Here is a 17,877-nt window from a genome sequence, read left to right as displayed (position 1 = left end):
GATTTTTTATTTCTTCATGATTTACTCTTGGTAGATTGTATGTTTCTATGAATTCATCCAATTTGTTGGTATAATTATTGGTATAATTATGGTATAATTATCCTCCTTTGTAGTCTTCTATGGCCTTTTGTACTTCTGTGGTACCAGTTGTAACATCTCTTTCATTTCTGATTTTATTTATTTGAGTCCTCTTTTTTTCTTGGTGGGTCTAGCTAAAGGTTTGTCAGTTTTGTTTATCTTTTAAAAAACTGGTCCTTGGGGCGCCTGGGTGGCTCAGTCGTTAAGCATCTGCCTTCAGCTCAGATCATGATCCCGAGGTCCTGGGATCGAGCCCTGCTCATCGGGAAACCTGCTTCTCCCTCTCCCACTCCCCCCTGCTTGTGTTCCTTCTCTCGCTGTCTCTCTCTCTGTCAAATAAATAGATAAAATCTTTTAAAAAAATAAATAAAAATAAAAAACTGGCTCTTTGTTTCATTGATCTTTTCTATTGTATTTTTAGTCTCTATATCATTTATTTCCACTCTGATCTTCCATCTGCTAACTTTGGGCTCCATTCACTCTCCTTTTTCTAGGGCTTGAGGCGTAAAGTTAGGTTGTTTATTTGAGATCTTTCTTGTTTTTTGTTTTTTTGTTTTTTAAAATATTTTATTCATTTGATAGAGAGAGACACAGCGAGAGAGGGAACACAAGCAGGGGCAGTGGGAGAGGGAGAAGCAGGCTTCCTGCTGAGCAGGGAGCCGGATGTGGGGCTCAATCCCAGGACCCTGGGATCATGACCTGAGCCCAAGGCAGATGCTTAACGACTGAGCCACCCAGGCACCCCAAGATCTTTCTTGTTTTCTGATGTAGGCATTTATCCCTATGAACTTTTCTCTTAGAACTGTTTTTGCTGCATCCAATAAGTTTTGGTATGTTGTATTTCCATTTTCATTTGTCTCAAGATATTTTTGATTTCCTTGATTTCTTCTTTGACCCATTGGATGTTCAATAGCACGTGGTTTAATCTCCACGTACTTGTGAATTTTCCAGTTTTCTTCTTGTAATTGATTTCTAGTTCCACACTGTTGTGGTCAGAAAACATGCTTGATATAATTTCAATCTTCTTATATTTACTAAGACTTGTTTTGTGGCCTAAGATATAATCTATCCTGGAGAATGTCCCATGTCTGTTTGAGAAGAATGCGCATTGTGTATCCTGTTGCTTTTGGATCAGTTTTCTGTATATGTCTGTTAAGTCCATCTCACCTAATGTGTCATTCAAAGCCACTGCTTCCTTATTGATTTTCTGTCTGGATGAACTATTCATTGATGAAAGTAGGGTATTAAAGTCCCCTACTATTATTATGTTGCTCTCTATTTCTCCCTTTAGGTCTGTTAATATTTGCTTTATATATTTAGATGCTTTTATGTTGGATATATCAGCCATTTTTTTTAAGATTTTATTTATTTATTTGAGAGAGAGAGAGAGAGAGAGAGAGAGAGAGCATGAGTGGGGGGAGGGGCAGAGGGAGAGGAAGAGAGAGGGAGAGAAGCAGACTTTGCACTGAGCAGGGAGCCTGATGCTGGGCTTAATCCCAGGACCCTGAGATCATGACCCGAGCCGAAGGCAGATGCTTAACCAGCTGAGCCACCCAGGCGCCCCAGCCTTTATTTCTTTAAATAAGCTTTCTACCACTTTCTCCCTCTCTTCTCCTTCTGGGGACTCCAGTGATATGGATAATATTTCTGTTTATGGTATTCCATAAGTCCCATAGACTTTCTTCTTGCATTTTCATTCTTTCCTTCTTTTTACTCCTCTAACTGGATAAGTTCAATTGATTTGTCTTCTAGCTCAATGATTCTTCTGCTTATTCAAGTCTGTTGTTGAAGCTCTCTTTCGAATTCTTCAGTCCAGTCATTGTATTCAGTTCACAAATGTGTTTCCTTTTGATGTTTTCTCTTTGTTGAACTTCTCATTTTATTCCTGTACTGTTTTCCTGATATCATTAAATTGTTCATTTGTGTTCTCTTGTACATCTTTGAGCATCTTTAGAACAATTATTTTGAACTCACTGCAGGGAAATTGCTGGATCTCCATTTGTTGTGGGGGGTTAGTTACTGGAGGTTTACTGTGTTCCTTCAGTGGAGACATGTTTCCCTGATCCTTTGTCATCCTTGTGGCTTTGTGTAGGTGTCTGTGCATTTGAGTAAGCAGTTACCTATTCCAGACTTTATGGACTGACTTCCATACGTGAAGCCTTTTGCCTTTGGGTGGGTTATGCTGGTCTCTGCTGTACCCTCTGGTCCACTGGTGTGGGGCACACCTAGTGCAGGGGCTGTGACATCACCAGGGCTAATCGGGTATGATGCCTCTTTGGCTCAGGATGCCGTGGAACACAGCCTCAACAACTGAATGGTCCTTTGCAAGCACCATGGGGTCTGCAGTGGCTACAAGGGCCGCTGCCTTTGGCAGCGCCTCCAGTTCTGGTGGCCAGAGACCCAGGCAGACAGCCATGGTGGCTGGAGCCAGTGGTGTGTGCACATTCAGCTGTAGGGGCCAGCTGCAAATGCCTGTGTAATGGCAGGATCCAGTTGCAGACACCCATGTAGTGATGGGGGTCAGGGCAGGCAGCAGCGGCCACGGCCAACTATGAGCTCACTGGCAGCTGTGGAGGCCCTGGCTTTTGGCATGCTCTCCTATTGCTGCATACTTTCCCCCAGGCATGCAGAGAGCAGCGGAGGCTAACGCTGGGGTTGGGCTGGACAGATGCAGGTGCATAACCTGGAGGGTTTGGGGGAGGGACTCAGGTGACAGGCATCTGGAAAGCAAAAAAAAAAAAAAAAAAAGGTGGCAAAATATCTTCAGGGTATCTGTGGTGTCAGTGCTGGCTGTTGGCTTCATCAGTGATGAAATCTGCTGAGTTTGTCTGCACTGTGTTCTCTGTACAACAGCGGCTATTTGAAGATGAATGTTCGTGTGCCTCATGGCCTGGCCCTATGTCCACGTTACATCTTATCCCAGATTATACCTCTGAGAGTCCCTTATCGTCCATGCAGTTAGAAAAGCAGATATGATAAAGGGACATGATCTGAGAATAATTGAGAACTTGGATACATATGAGCAGTAGTTTCGCTGGTTACTTGGAAAAAGGCAAACACAGAAGGTGTTAAACTGATGAATGTCAATATGGGTAATCAGACCAAAGTGCTATGTAGTTTACATTTTTCTTGTCAATGTGAAAAAAACCCAGGCCTGGGGTACCTGGGTGGCTCCATCAGTTAAGTGTCTCACTCTTGATTTTGGCTTAGGCTGTAATCCCAGGGTTGTGGGATTGAGCCCTGTGTTGGGCTCTGTGCTCAGCGTGGAGTCTGCTTGTCCCTCTCCCTCCCCCTCTACCCCTCCCCCTGCTTGCACACACACACTCTCAAATAAATGAATAAATCTAAGATAAAATAAAATAAAAACCCAGGCCTTCCTAGCTGGATCAGCAGCAAAGGTGATGTCATTGAGAAGCTACCCCATACACCCAGGTAATGCACATTCCTTTCTTGCTAGCTGATAATACTCATGTCATCTCTTCCCTGGGACCCAGAAGCAGAGTGTTTGCAGTTTACAACCGCATGCATGGTGTTGTGCACTGGCTACTTCCTCGAATTCTGCACTTGGCAGCTGCATGGAATCCTGCTCTCCGAAGGCTCTTCAGGTACTCTAGCAAACACTTCAGAGTCTGGAAGATCACATCCAGTGTTATGGTGACAAGGGAAGACATTTACTGTCACCCCACAAGTATGAAAGAATGAAGGACTTTGGAGACCCATTGGGAAGGGTTGGTAATGATCACAGGTGAAGCCTTTCCATCAAAGGTAAGCTGGTGGAAGTTGCAGTGGTGTCACAAGAAGGTGGGTGAATGCCCCACTGATTTCATCAGTGATTTGCAGATGTTTTCTCTATGTTTGTAGGCCCGGATCTAAGGGCAGGTGAAATTCACCCTCTGATCCCAACCACCTTTGTCTTGGCCCTTTGCTGTTCTCTAAATTCATATTAGGGAAAATGCTATGGGAAGGCAAGGGCAGACTATTACTCAAATCTTAGGTGCAGCTACTCTATTTTGGTAAACTCCAGAGAAGACAAAGAAAAAATGAAGAAATTGAAAAAACTGCTCTGTCAGTTGCTCAGAACTATTTGCTACAGGGAATAACCTTCACTCTGGACAACCTATGAAAGGGACAAAAGAAGAAGGGAAAATGTACATCAGTATTGCCAGAAGTCAGGATATTAGAAGGGGGATTATAGAAAGAGAGTCTAGAGGATGCAAGAATGACATAAACAGGAAAGCCCAGAAAGCTAGGGAATACTTGATAAATGGCTTAAAATGCACAGATTTATGGAATCTGAGTTGGGAACTGGGGATACTGGTGCTACTTATTCTGCAATTTTCTCAGGAATTTCTCACATTCTATTTGGTGATAGATCAATATAGGATGTTGGTATGCTGGATCAGCCTTTTCACTTTACCTTTTCTTATTTTTTCCATTTCATCCATGTCCCCACATTGACAGGTCCTCTGACTGATGAACATGTTTTCTTACTTTCTCCTGATTCTTCTGTACACCAACTGGTCAGAGTCCAGCTGTGCAACTTAAAGGCTATCATATTCTGTTCTCCAAATGGAGTGGCTGTGGAGCTCCTCTGAAGGCAGTACCAGAAATGGTTACTATGTGTCCACCAAAAGAAAGGAGATATGGTAGAGTTTCAGTCTCAGAGCATGGTAGGAAAGCATCCTAAGTTGAAACAAATCAATACATTGTTTTGGGCCTTAGGGAATAATGATACCTGTTACATCCAAACTCTAGTGCTGATAAAGATATTTTACCAAAGGGATAAGCCATAGCCATGTATAAAACAATATCCTTTGTCAAGAGCTCAATTAGAAGGAATACAAACAATTATAAAAGAGAATAAAAGAAGGGATAATTTTCAAAAGGCACTTACCATGTAATACTCCTGTGTTTCCAATAAAGAAGGAAATTAAATTTGATAAAGATGGTTGCCCAGGGCGCCTGGGTGGCTCAGTTGGTTGAGCGACTGCCTTCGGCTCAGGTCATGGTCCTGGAGTCCCAGGATCGAGTCCCGCATCGGGCTCCCTGCTCAGCGGGGGGTCTGCTTCTCCCTCTGAAGCTCTTCCCTCTCGTGCTCTCTATCTCTCATTCTCTCTCTCTCTCAAATAAATAAATAAAATCTTAAAAAAAAAAGATGGTTGCCCACTATATAAATTTGTACAAGATCTTAAAGAACTAAGAAAAATTTGTTGTTCCACTAACCTATGCAACTACTCTGACTTTGGTACCTTTGTCTGCCAAGTTTTCCTCTGTAATTGATTTATCTTCTGCATATCTGGTAACGATAAAGATTATAGTAAGGATTATGATGGTGATTATGATGGGATGAAGAGAGTGAAGAAGTTGCTGCTGCTGCTGGCAATAATAGTGACTGTGATGAATATTTTTTTTTTTTCTTAGAGAGAGGAAGCAAGAGACAGAGCATGAGTGGAGGGGAGTGGCAGAGGGAGAGGGAGAAGCAGGCTTCCCGCTGAGCAGGGAGCCAGATGTCGGGCTCGATCCCAGGACCCCGCGATCATGACCTGAGCCGAAGGCAGACGCTCAGCAGACTGAGCCACCCAGGCACCCCAGACTGTGATGAATATTAATGAATATGCTGACAAGGCTGGTGAGAATGATGAGAGTGATAATGGTGATGATGTAGGTGATGATGATGAATATGAAAATGATGGACACAATCACAATGATAGGGTTGACAATGATAATGCTAATTGTGGTAAAGGTGATGATGGTGGCAATATGATACTGAAGATGCTGCTGATGATGGTGATAATATACATGAGGATGATGGATATGATGGTGATGATAATGGTAAAGAAAAGGGTAAAAAAGGATGATGGTGATGATGAAGATGAAGATGATGGTAATGTTAATTGTAATGACAAGGAAAATATTGATGATGGTGAGAATAATGATAGTAATGATGATGATGATGATAGAAATAATTAAGATGATGGTGATAATCATGATGATGATGATAGTTGTGATGACGACGATGATGATGATAGTGGTGATGATGAAGAGAATACAAAGAATGATGATGATGAAGATGATGATGGTTATTGTGGTTAAGATTGAAAATAGTGGGATAGTGATGATGATGGTGATGATGAATGCAAAGCTGCTGAAGACAATGGTAGTGATGAAAATGATGAGAACAGTGATGAGAATAAGGATGATGCCGTGAAGATGATGGTGACTATGGTGGTGATGGAGATATTGTGGATGTATTGTAATAACAATTGTGATAGCAATTGTAATTGTAATAACAATTATCATTACGATGGTCATGAGATGGTGATGTAATTGTAATAACAAGTGTATTAACAATTGTATTGTATATTGTAATAACATATACAGAATTGTAATAACCATTGGATTGTAATAACAATTATCATTATGATGGTCATGAGATGGTGATGAAGATGATTGTGATGATAATAAGGGTATTGAAGAGTATGAATGATGATGATGACATGTTCATGATAAAGATGATGATGCTAGTGGTTTTAATGGTAAAGATAATATAATGAAGATGATGGCTATGATGAAGAAGACAAAGATGGTGGTAATGATGAAATGATGATGATGTTCATAATAGTAAAGCTAATGATAATGAGGACATTGAAAATGATGGTGGTAATAATAAAAATGATGATTATAATGATGATTATGAGGTTGATGATGGTGATGATGATAATTGTGACAACTGTGATGATAACAGCAATGATTGTGATGGTCATGGTTATGAGGATAGTGCAAATGATAATTAAGATGATGACGTGATGATGATGATGAAGATAAAAAAGAAGCTGATGATGATAGTGAGATAAAGATAATGATTTGGATTCTATTATGATGATGGGGATGAGTGCAAAAATGATGAAAATGATGGTAATGCTGAATAGGAAGATAATCGTGATGCTTATGTGAGGAATATGGAAACGGTGAAAGTGATGATGATGGTAATGATGATGTTCATTATGCTGGTAATGAGGGCAACGATGGTGATGATGAAGATATTGTAGATGTTGGTGACGGTGCTGATAATTGTGATGAGAATGGTGATGATGAAGATGATGACAGCAGTGATGATGGTAATGTTAATGGTGAGGATGATGGTGATGGTTACATTGATGATTAAGGTTATGATGATGGTGATGAGGAAATGATAATAGCAATGATGTTGAAGATGAAGATGGTGGTGGACATGGTGATAATCACAGTGATAGAGATGATGCTGTTGTTGATGATAGTGACTTTATTGGTGATGATGATAAGGATGGTGAAGATAATGAGGATGATGGTAAAGATGATGAAATGATGGCAATGTACACATTGGTGGTGATGATAGCCATTGGTGGTGAGAAATATGGGGAAAATAATGTTGGTGATTATGGTAAAGATCATGATATTGATGATTTTGATGATAAGAATCTGATGATGTCGAATCTTATGAGCAGTATGAAGATGGTGATGTGATGATGATGATAGTGATGATGATGATTTTGGTGACATTGGTGATAATGGTGATGATGGTGATAATTATGGAGATGAAGATAATGCTGATTGTGATGATAACTGCTGATAATGGTGAGGATGAGGATGGTGATGATGATTAATATGAAGATGATGGTAATTGATAATGATGATGTAGAAAATGGTAATAACACAGAAGATGATGAAAATGGTATTAACATAGATGATAAATATGGTCATAATTCAGTAATGATGTTGGTGATAATGAAGATGATGCTAAGGGTGATTGATGATGGTGGTGATTATGATTATGGTGAAGGTAAAAATAGTGATGGTGCTGATGATGAAAGTGACAGCTGGGGTTCTTTAGATGATAAAGATGGTTGTGATGACAGCCTGGGCTGTCATAACAAAATACCACAGACTGGGTGGCTTAAACAGCAGAAATTTATTTTCTAACAGTTCTGGACACTGGTAGTCTAAAATGAAAGTGCTGGTAGGGTTGGTTTCTGGTGAGATCTCTCTTCTTAGCTTGCAGATGGACACCTTCTCATTATGTCCTCACATGACCTTTTCTCTGTGTATGAGCAGAGAATAGTGAGCTCTGTTGTCTCTTTCTCTTCTTGTAAAGACACAAATCCAATAGGAATAGAGCCCTATCTTGATGACTGCATTTAACGTTACCTCCTCAAGGCCCTATCTCCAAATACAGTCACACTAGGGGTTAGAGCTTCAACATATGAATTTGGGGGGCATAATTTAGTCCGTAACAGAAGGTGACAATGATAATGAAGATGATGGTGAGGGGTGATGATGATGAGGATGACCATGGTTATAGTGAAGATGACAATGATGTTGATGATCATGTCAATGATGGTGAAGATGATGATGTGAATAATGATGGTGATCTGCTGCTGCTGCTGCTGCTGGTGATAAAGATGATGGTTTTGATTATTATGAAGATTCTTTTGATTATGCAGATGATGTTCGTAATTGTGTAGGTGATGGTAATAATGATGAAGATGATGTTTATGGTGATGATGGTGATGACGATGGCGATGCTGGTGAGGATGATGATACTGATAATCATGGTGACAGTGATGATGATGGCAATGGGGAAAGGGAAGGAGGGATGAATTAGATGGGGCACAGGAGATTTTTAGGGCAGTGAAACTATTCTGTATGGTACTGGAATGGTGGATAATATATCTAAACCCATAGAACGTTTAAGACAAGAGTGAACCCTAATATAAACTATGAACTTTTGTTAATAATAATGTATCAATATTGCCTCATCATTTATAACATATGCACAACATTATTGTAAGATATTAATAGTAGGGGAAACTGTATGTGCATGTATATTGGTGGGTGGGTGAGTGGGGATGTTGGGATATATGAGAACTCTGTACATTTTGCTCAATTTTTAGAGAAAACTGCTCTAAAAAGTAAAGTGTACTGATTTTTTAAAAAGCCAATCAGTCTACAAATGAGCAAGAAAGAATAGATCAACAATAAAAGCATCAAGTTTAGATTGATATCTAACTTTGGAATGGTATTCTGGACTCAAGGAAGCAATGGAGCTATTATTTTTTTAAATAGTGAGGAAAAGAACTTTGAGCCTAGACTTTTTATCTAGCTAAATTGTTATTCAAATGTGAGGGAATAATAAAAATGGTCTTTGGGTAACTAGGCCTTAGGGGGTTTGTTATACAAGAACACAAATTGAAACTGGAACAGAAGAAGTACTCAAATAAAAATAGAAACAAATCCAAATGATAGTTCTAGAAATATAGCAACTTTGGATGACCAAATTTCTTTGCTAAGTTTTTGATGCCTTAAAAGTAAAATAAAAATAATTTCAGAACTAAAGAGAAGAAAAAGTGAACATATATTCATCAAAATCCATAATTAAAATTATAGGCCATATTAACATAATGGAGATGACAGGTGACCAAATTAATTTAAGAACATGCTGAACTTCTAGTTTTATTAGGGAGAAGCTACAGTTACTAATATCTTTAAGAAATTAAAAAAGTAGGGCGCCTAGGTGGCTCAGTTCATTAAGCATCTACCTTCATCTCAGCTCATGGTCCCAGGGTCCTGGGATGGAGGCCAGTGTTGGGCTCCCTGCTCAGTGGGAAGTCTGCTTCTCCCTCTCCTGCTGCCACTTTCCCTGCTTGTGCTCTCTCGCTCTCTCTCTATCAAATAAATGAATAAAATCTTAAAAAGAAAGAAATTAAGAAAAGTAAATATACATGAGTATGATTCTTATTTATTTAATTAATTTATTTAATTAGCTTCAGAGGTAGAATTTAGTGATTCATTAGTTGCATATAACACCGAGTGCTCATTACACCAAGTGCCCTCCTTAATGCCCATCACCCAATTATCCTTCCCCCACCCACCTCCCCTCCAGCAACCCTCAGTTTGTTTCCTAGAGTTCAGAGTCTCTTATGGTTTGCCTTCCTCTCAATTTTCATTGTACTTTATTTTTCCTTCCTTTCCCCTATGTTCATCTATTTTGTTTCTTAAGTTCCACATATGAGTGAAATCATTTCTCTGACTGACTTATTTTGCTTAGCATAATACCCTCTAGCTCCATCCACCTTGCTGAAAATGGCAAGATTTCATTCTTTTTGATGGCTGAGTAATATTCCATTGTATACAAACACACAAGTACATACCACATCTTCTTTATCCATTCATCTGTCAGTGGACATCTGGGCTCTTTCCATATTTTGGCTATTGTGGACATTGCTGCTATAAACATTGGGGTGCATGTGCCCCTTCGAATCACTATGTTTGTATCCTTTGGATAAATACCGAGTAGTACAATTGCTAGGTTGGGGGTAGCTCTATTTTTAACTTTTTGAGGAACCTCCATACTCTTTTCCAGAGTGGCTGCACCAGTTTGCATCCCCACCAACAGTGTGAGAGGGTTCCCCTTTCTCTGCATCCTCACCAACATCCGTTGTTTCCTGAGTTGTTAATTTTAGCCATTCTGACTGGTACGTGGTGGTATCTCATTGTAGCTTTGATTTGTATTTCCCTGATACCAAGTGATGTTGAGCATTTTTTCGTGTGTCTGTTGGCCATCTGGATGTCTTCTTTGGAGAAATGTCTGTTCATATCTTCTGCCCATTTCTTGACTTGGATTTTTGTTTTTTTTGGGTGTTGAGTTTGATAAGTTCTTTATAGATCTTGGATACTAGTCCTTTATCCGATAAGACATTTGCAAATATCTTCTCCCATTCTGTCGGTTGCCTTTTAGTTTTGTTGACTGTTTCCTTTGCTGTGCAAAAGCTTTTTATCTTGATGAAGTCCCAATAGTTCATTTTTGCTTTTGTTTCCCTTGTCTCTGGAGACATGTCTAGCAAGAAGTTTCTGCGGCCGAGGTCAGAGAGGTTGTGGCCTGTGTTCTCTTCCAGGATTTTGATGGATTCCTGTCTCATACTTAGGTCTTTCATCCATTTTGAGTTTATTTTTGTGTATGCTGTAAGGAAACAGTCCAGTTTCATTCTTCTGCATGTGGCTGTCCAATTTTCCCAACACCATTTGTTGAAGAGACTGTCTTTTCTCCATTGGGTATCCTTTCCTGCTTTGTCGAAGATTACTTGATCATAGAGTTGAGGGTCCATTCCTGGGTTCTCTATTCTGTTCCACTGATCTATGTGTCTGTTTTTGTGCCAGTACCATACTGTCTTGGTCACTACAGCTTTGTAATACAGCTTGAAGTCTGGAATTGTGATGCCTCCAGCTTTGGTTTTCTTTTTCAGCATTCCTTTGGCTATTCGGGGTCTTTTTGGTTCCATACAAATTTCAGGATTGTTTTTTCCAGCTCTGTGAAAAATGTTGATGGTATTTTGATAGAGATTGCTTTGAATGTGTAGGTTCCTTTGGGTAGGTAAGACATTTTAACAGTATTTGTTCTTCCAATGCATGAGTGTGGAATGTTTTTCCATTTCTTTGTGTCTTCCCCAATTTCTTTCACAAGCAATCTATAGTTTTCAGAGTACAGATCCTTTCCCTCTTTGGTTAGGTTTATTCCTAGGTCTCTTATGGTTTTTGGTGCAATTGTAAATGGGATCGATTCCTTGATTTCTCTTTCTTCTGCCTCATTGTTAGTGCTGACTTCTGTGCATTGATTTTATATCCTGTGACTTTGATGAACTCCTGTATCCGTTCTAGCAATTTTTGGGTGGAGTCTTTTGGGTTTTCTACATAGACTATCATGTTGTCCGCGAAAAGTGGAAGTTTGACTTCTTTGCCAATTTTGGATGCCTTTTCTTTCTTTCTTTCTTTTTTTTTTTTTTTTTTGTCTGATTGCTGAGGCTAGGATTTTCAGTACTATGTTGAACAACAGCAGTGAGAGAGGACCCCCCTGTGGTGTTCCTGACCTTAGGGGAAAAGCTCTCAGTTTTTTCCCATTGAGGATGATGTTAGGTATGGGTTTTTCGTATATGGCTTTTATGATATTGAGGTATGTTTCTTCTATCCCTACACTGCAGAGAGTTTTTATCAGGAATGGATGCAGTATTTTGTCAAATGCTTTTTCTGCATCTAGAGGATGTTATGGTTCTTGTTCTTTCTTTTTTAATGTGGTGCATCACATTGATTGATTTGTGGATGTTGAACCACCCTTTTAGCCCAGGAATAAATCCCACTTGTTCGTGGTGAAACTCCTTTTATGGTACTGGTGGATCCTATTAGCTAGTATCTTGGTGAGAATATTTGCATCCATGTTCATCAGGGATATTGGTCAGTCATTCCCCTTTTTGGTGAGGTCTTTGTCTGGCTTTGGGACCAAAGTAATGCTGGCCCATGAGTATGATTCTTAAGTTAAGGGCAAACAACACAGAACATTAAAAACATAAATTTTAGAACAATAGGGAGAAGAAGAAAACACTGTTCAATAGAAAGGACTTAGTGGATATAAGAGAAATGAAAAGGAAATCTGTAATATAATCTGATTCTAGGCATTTCACAGCTTATTTATCAGTGTAAATTCATTTAGTCCAACCTTAAGAAAATCAGATTTCCTCTTGTTTTAGACACCAGTTTACCAAACATGAAGTTTTCCAGTCCCCAAGATTTTAATATTTTATGAGGCCCCTATGCTTAGCTATAAAGCAATTAGTGCCTATGTAGCTGGTCTCCAAATTATGGCATCCATACTTTGTGTTCTGATCCTTGCTCCAAGCACAGTCTTATGCTCTGGTCATAAAGAAACAAAGATATATACATATACCGTGTGTGTGTGTGTGCATCTGTGTTTAGTTGCTAAGGATAAATATGAACATTTTATACTTAAAAACAGCCTGTTGAAAAGAAAAAAAAAAAGGAACTCAAGAAGATACTCTGGTGGCTACTCTCCTTTTGTTCACTAGAGGGAGATCATGATTCATTTTTACTCGATTGAAAAATACATAATTACAACTTTTTAAAGAAGTGAACCTGTTTTTTCCATTCTCCCTACTCTGAGCCAATATTTTCTTTCCAGGGAATCACTGTCCTTCTACTTGATCCAGAGGCTCTGGAAGTATAAAAATGTTTAAGAGGATTAATCTGTGCCCTAGGGCATAATGGAAGCTAACAAAGTTTACGTTTCTTCCTTAGGTTGTTGAGTCACGGCAGATGCTAAATGACTGCTCTAACTAGAGTCCTGCTAAGCTGGTAGCAATGGCTATCTGAGCTACAGAGGCCCCTTCTGCGCCCCCCCCAACCCCTACTATTATTTCTGTAGCCCGGATTTAGTGAGGCAGCCAGCGGTGAAGGAAAATTTGGTTTTTCCAGTTACTGCCCCCAAAATGCTGTTTCAGTTCAACGTCTGCCAGAGCTTAGTAGCCTTCTAAATGCAACGGGAAAGCAAAAACCGCTTCTTTTTTTAAATAAAGATTTTACAATTGTGATATTCGAGGGTATCATTTGATTCCCTAAATGTAGGCATGTCTAGAAAGTAAGGAGCGTAGGAAGGATCAAAAGAAATATTCACAACCTGCAGATTAAGAATATAAATTATGATTCAGTAAGGGGACAGCATTTTCCTGATAGAACTGGTCAGAGACTCAGGAAGTGCAGGGAGCCTTTGATCTTTTCACCAACAGGACACCTTGGGACACAAGTAGGTTTAACTACACTCAGGTGAGGCTAGAACCTGAGATGTCTGGAAGGGGGCGGGTGCTGGAGGGAAGACCCAGCTTCTGGTGATAAAAATAAGCCCGGCTGGGAAGGAGGAGGTGCAAGGGACTGCCTTATTTCTAACCTGAGAGGGAGGAAGCCAAAGGGTGGGCTTGTATGAGAGTGGCTATGATATTGGCTGGTAGGGGAGTGCACATTTTTTTTTTTTTAAGACAACACTTATTGACTGCTTTCTCTGTACCACAAGTATTAAAAACAACCATGTCAATATAGCACCTTAGATATGTTGAAAAAGCATCGCTTTTGGAGAATGCTTTTCTCTTGTTCTTTCCTTAGCTAAGCTTCTAGGAGTGTGGTTTTCAGAATAGGCAGTGACGGATAGGTGTAGTCAAGGCAGGCTGTTGACATAGAAAGCATGGGTTCAGCAAAAGAGGTCCCAGAGGGTGGACAAAAAGATACCCAACAAGGAGCCTTAGAGCAGCTGTTAATAACTGGGGCACAGAGTCAGCGTTAGAATTTGTAGTTAGGACGACTCGATATTTATTTATTGATGAAATCACCTAGAGCTCTTTATATCCTTCTTGACAGAATTTGTTCCCAAATTTGAGGGAGAAGCTGCTGATTAGGGACTGTGGTGGTGACCAAGGAAGATGAGAGACAGGACCTTATTGACCCAAATGTTCAGACTGGTGATACTGTTTGTTCTGCCTACCATGAACTGTGTAGCAGAGTGAGTCGTCCTCAACCCCTGGGGATACGTTAGAATAGCCTCTGGTACTTTAAAAAATGTACCCATTCTGGAAAACTCTTTGGCAGGACATATAAGTTGAATATACACATACACTGCAATCTCACTCCTCGATATAAAGCAGTGTTTCCCAACCTTTCTTTTGTTATCACCCTCCCCCCCCATCCCCGGCCAGGAGCCTTTTCAGACATCTTGCTCCTTATCATGCCCGCCCCTCCGTGAAACTTGGATACTTGAAGAATACAATGTTATTCTTCCCTGCTCCCACTCCTTCTTCTCTTTCTCATCGCCATCCTGTTTTCTAACCTCTGCCCCATGATAAAAGCAGGAAAGGATGAATATCAAACACTAATAGCAAGCTCATCAGCTATAGGTCAGAAGTACTCATCCATAGTAGCTTATCTTCTCTTGCCCTTTCAAGTTAGACCAAGCAACCTCTGCCCTCTAGACTCTCTCCATGGACTCCGAGTACATAGTTTCATTTCTCAGAACATTTGGCATTGTTTTAGTTTGCATTTAAACTGTTTTTTTAAACATCACTCCCATGATCTGATAAGTTGGAACTTATCTTAGTATTATTTCTACTTCTGGGAATGGGATTTCTGTCTTTTCCCAGAGCTAGAGATAATATAATCTCTATTGAAATTGTCCTAAAGATCACCTAGTTAACTTCCCCATGTGGTGTTTGAAATTCCACTACAATATTCCTAAGGAGTTACTGAGTTTCCGCTGGAATGCCTTCTGTGATAGGCAGCTTACTGTCTCCCAGAGGTGGTCCACACCATTTTTTGTCTACTCTGACTGTTGGAAATGATTTGATAGCCTCTGGAGGCCTTCCAGCTCTAGGATTCTATGATGATGATAGTTTTATTATTCTCTGAGGCAGTGCTACTTAAAGCAAGGCCTGTGGACCCCCTACATGTGGATCATCTAGAAGTTGTGACAGATGAAGCTTCCTAAGCCTCCCCCCAAGGCCATGAGGCTACGAGTCAGTAGAGCCCTTCTCCATTTCTTTAGGGTACAGATGGTGATAACACCTTTCCTTTGAATTGGTCCCACCTGGATGTGGATGTACATGGAAGCAGGAGTGCAGGGGACAGAGTATGATTTGCTCTCAACTCAGAGCCTCTAGGATGACCATACCCTTTCCTTTTTTTCTGGGACTGATATACTGCCCTACATTTGGTGGCTGTGTTTGGTGCCAAGCCCTAATTTTCTTTGCTCTGGCTCTACTCTTCTCAGAGTGGTTCTAGTCTTCCTTCCTGGGATATTATGAAGGCAGCAACATATGCTCTTAGTGCCTTTCTGGAAGTTCTTGTTTTAATAACTGACTAGGGAGAAATGCTTCTTTTAACTAATGATTTATGCAATTATTCAAGCTCTGGTGTTTTGTAGCATAAAAATGGACCAAGGGTTAAATTATATACCATTCGCTTTGGGTCCATTCAAATACATGCTGCTCCAAATAAATATGCTCCATATGATACAAGTGAATCCGGGAAGCCAACATTTAGAAAGCATTACTAAATTACTCCTAGTTTTCAAATAGTTTAAGTGACCTTACCCAAGAAAGCATCTTATTATCAAAATAAAATTCTGGGGTGGGGGGCATATTTTCCTAGCGAGTTCCCAAAGGAATATAGAAATTATAAAATGTTTGTCACTCAGCTGAAGTTGGTCATCGGCATGCAGGAGATCGCTTGTCACATCTCAGCCCTAATGCCAAACATGTCATGTGAAGGCATTAATAAATAATCTGTCAGCAGCAGCAGGTGGAGTGGAAGTCGTGGCTGTGTGGATGTTCTCCTATTCATCTTAATCTGCCAGTTGGAAAGGCAGCAAGGTACCGATGAAGTCCTGAGCCAGACCCAGTGGTTGACATGCAACAGCTCAGGACAATCCCTCTCCTATGCCTTTCCTCCAGTGACACAGTCCCACCAATGCTCAGACGTAGGTACAGGAACTGGAAGCTTTGAAAAGCACTTCTCTTTGCTAAGGCAAACTTGGGGGTCAGATGATTTGGGCAGCCACTTTAGTTACTTCTGCCTAAAGAGGAGACACGTGATTTTTACTACATGGAAAACATAAAATGGAGAGTTTTCAGAACTTTTTTTTTTTTTTTTAAGATTTTACTTATTTATTTGAGAGAGAGGTGGAGATAGCAACAGAGAGCATGAGCCAGGGAGGAAAGGGAGAAGCAGGCTCCCCGCTGAGCAGGGAGCCCAAGGTGGGGGCTCCATCCCAGGACCCTGAGATCATGACCTGAGCCGAAGGCAGTCGCTTAACTGAGTCACCCAGGCGCCCCCAGAACTAATGTTTCTGATCAGATTTAAATTTCTCACATCAATCAAATTGTTAAAAAGGGAACAAATTCTGACAATTTAGTTAGCACTAAGGTTTGAACTCTCTAGCTTGATCAAACACAGAAAATCTAATTAGCAAGCTTGGTGATTTGGTCATGGCCTGAATTTAATGTGAAAAGCATTGAGTTTTAATAGGCTGCATGTTTCAATTTGAATTATCTAGCTCTAAATATATTCAGGAACATTTGAGAGAATATTTACAGATACTCGTTAAAAAAAAGTTTCCCTATGGCTCGAATGTAATTGACTGGCTTTGTGAAGAGACTGGTGATATTTGAGAATTTTGAAGACTCATGGGAATGTTTAATATCTGAGTGGAGATTAATTCAAAAGTTTGGAGAAAGAGATTTGAAAATGCGAAAAGAAAGATTTCATGATTACTAGAGTAATTTGGTTTGTTTAAAAAGATCATTTACAGTGTTGATATGGGGCACCTGGGTGGCTCAGTTGTTAAGCGTCTGCCTTCGGCTCATGTTATGATCCCAGGGTCCTGGGATCGAGCCCCGCATCGGGCTCCCTGCTAAACTGGGGAGCCTGCTTCTCCCTCTCCCACCCCCCGGCTTGTGTTCCTGCTCTCGCTGTCTCTGTCAAATAAATAAATAAAATCTTTAAAAAAAAATAAAGTATTGATATGAAGTTATGTCAGCAGGGATGTTTTGCTCATCCTTGACATTTGCAACTCTGCACATCTTGAGGGCATTAAATAATCCGGGCTTAAAAGAACATCAACGCAATGTGGTCTAACCAAAGATTGTAAAAGGGGAGGTAGGTGGGAGAACGTACTGGCTTTGAAAAGTACAGGCAAAAGTGTTAATGATATTTATGGAAATAGTAGATATGACTATTAGGGCAGCAGGATTCCTAAATTTTTTTTTTTTTATACCAGAGAAGCAACATCTTCTAAAAATACTTGTGCTACAGTTAAAAGCATGGAAATAAGTATAAGAAGGTACCACATCCAAGGTAATTCAAAATGATAAGCCAAGATACTTTGAGGGGTTGAGTCACTAGCTTGGGGATGTGTAGCTTGTGCCTACTGTGGGCTGA

Source organism: Zalophus californianus, chromosome X (assembly GCF_009762305.2).
Source record: "Zalophus californianus isolate mZalCal1 chromosome X, mZalCal1.pri.v2, whole genome shotgun sequence".
In the NCBI taxonomy this organism is placed as follows: Eukaryota; Metazoa; Chordata; class Mammalia; order Carnivora; family Otariidae; genus Zalophus; species Zalophus californianus.
The sequence above is the reverse complement of the archived record's forward strand: the minus strand, read 5'-3'. Positions refer to the sequence as shown.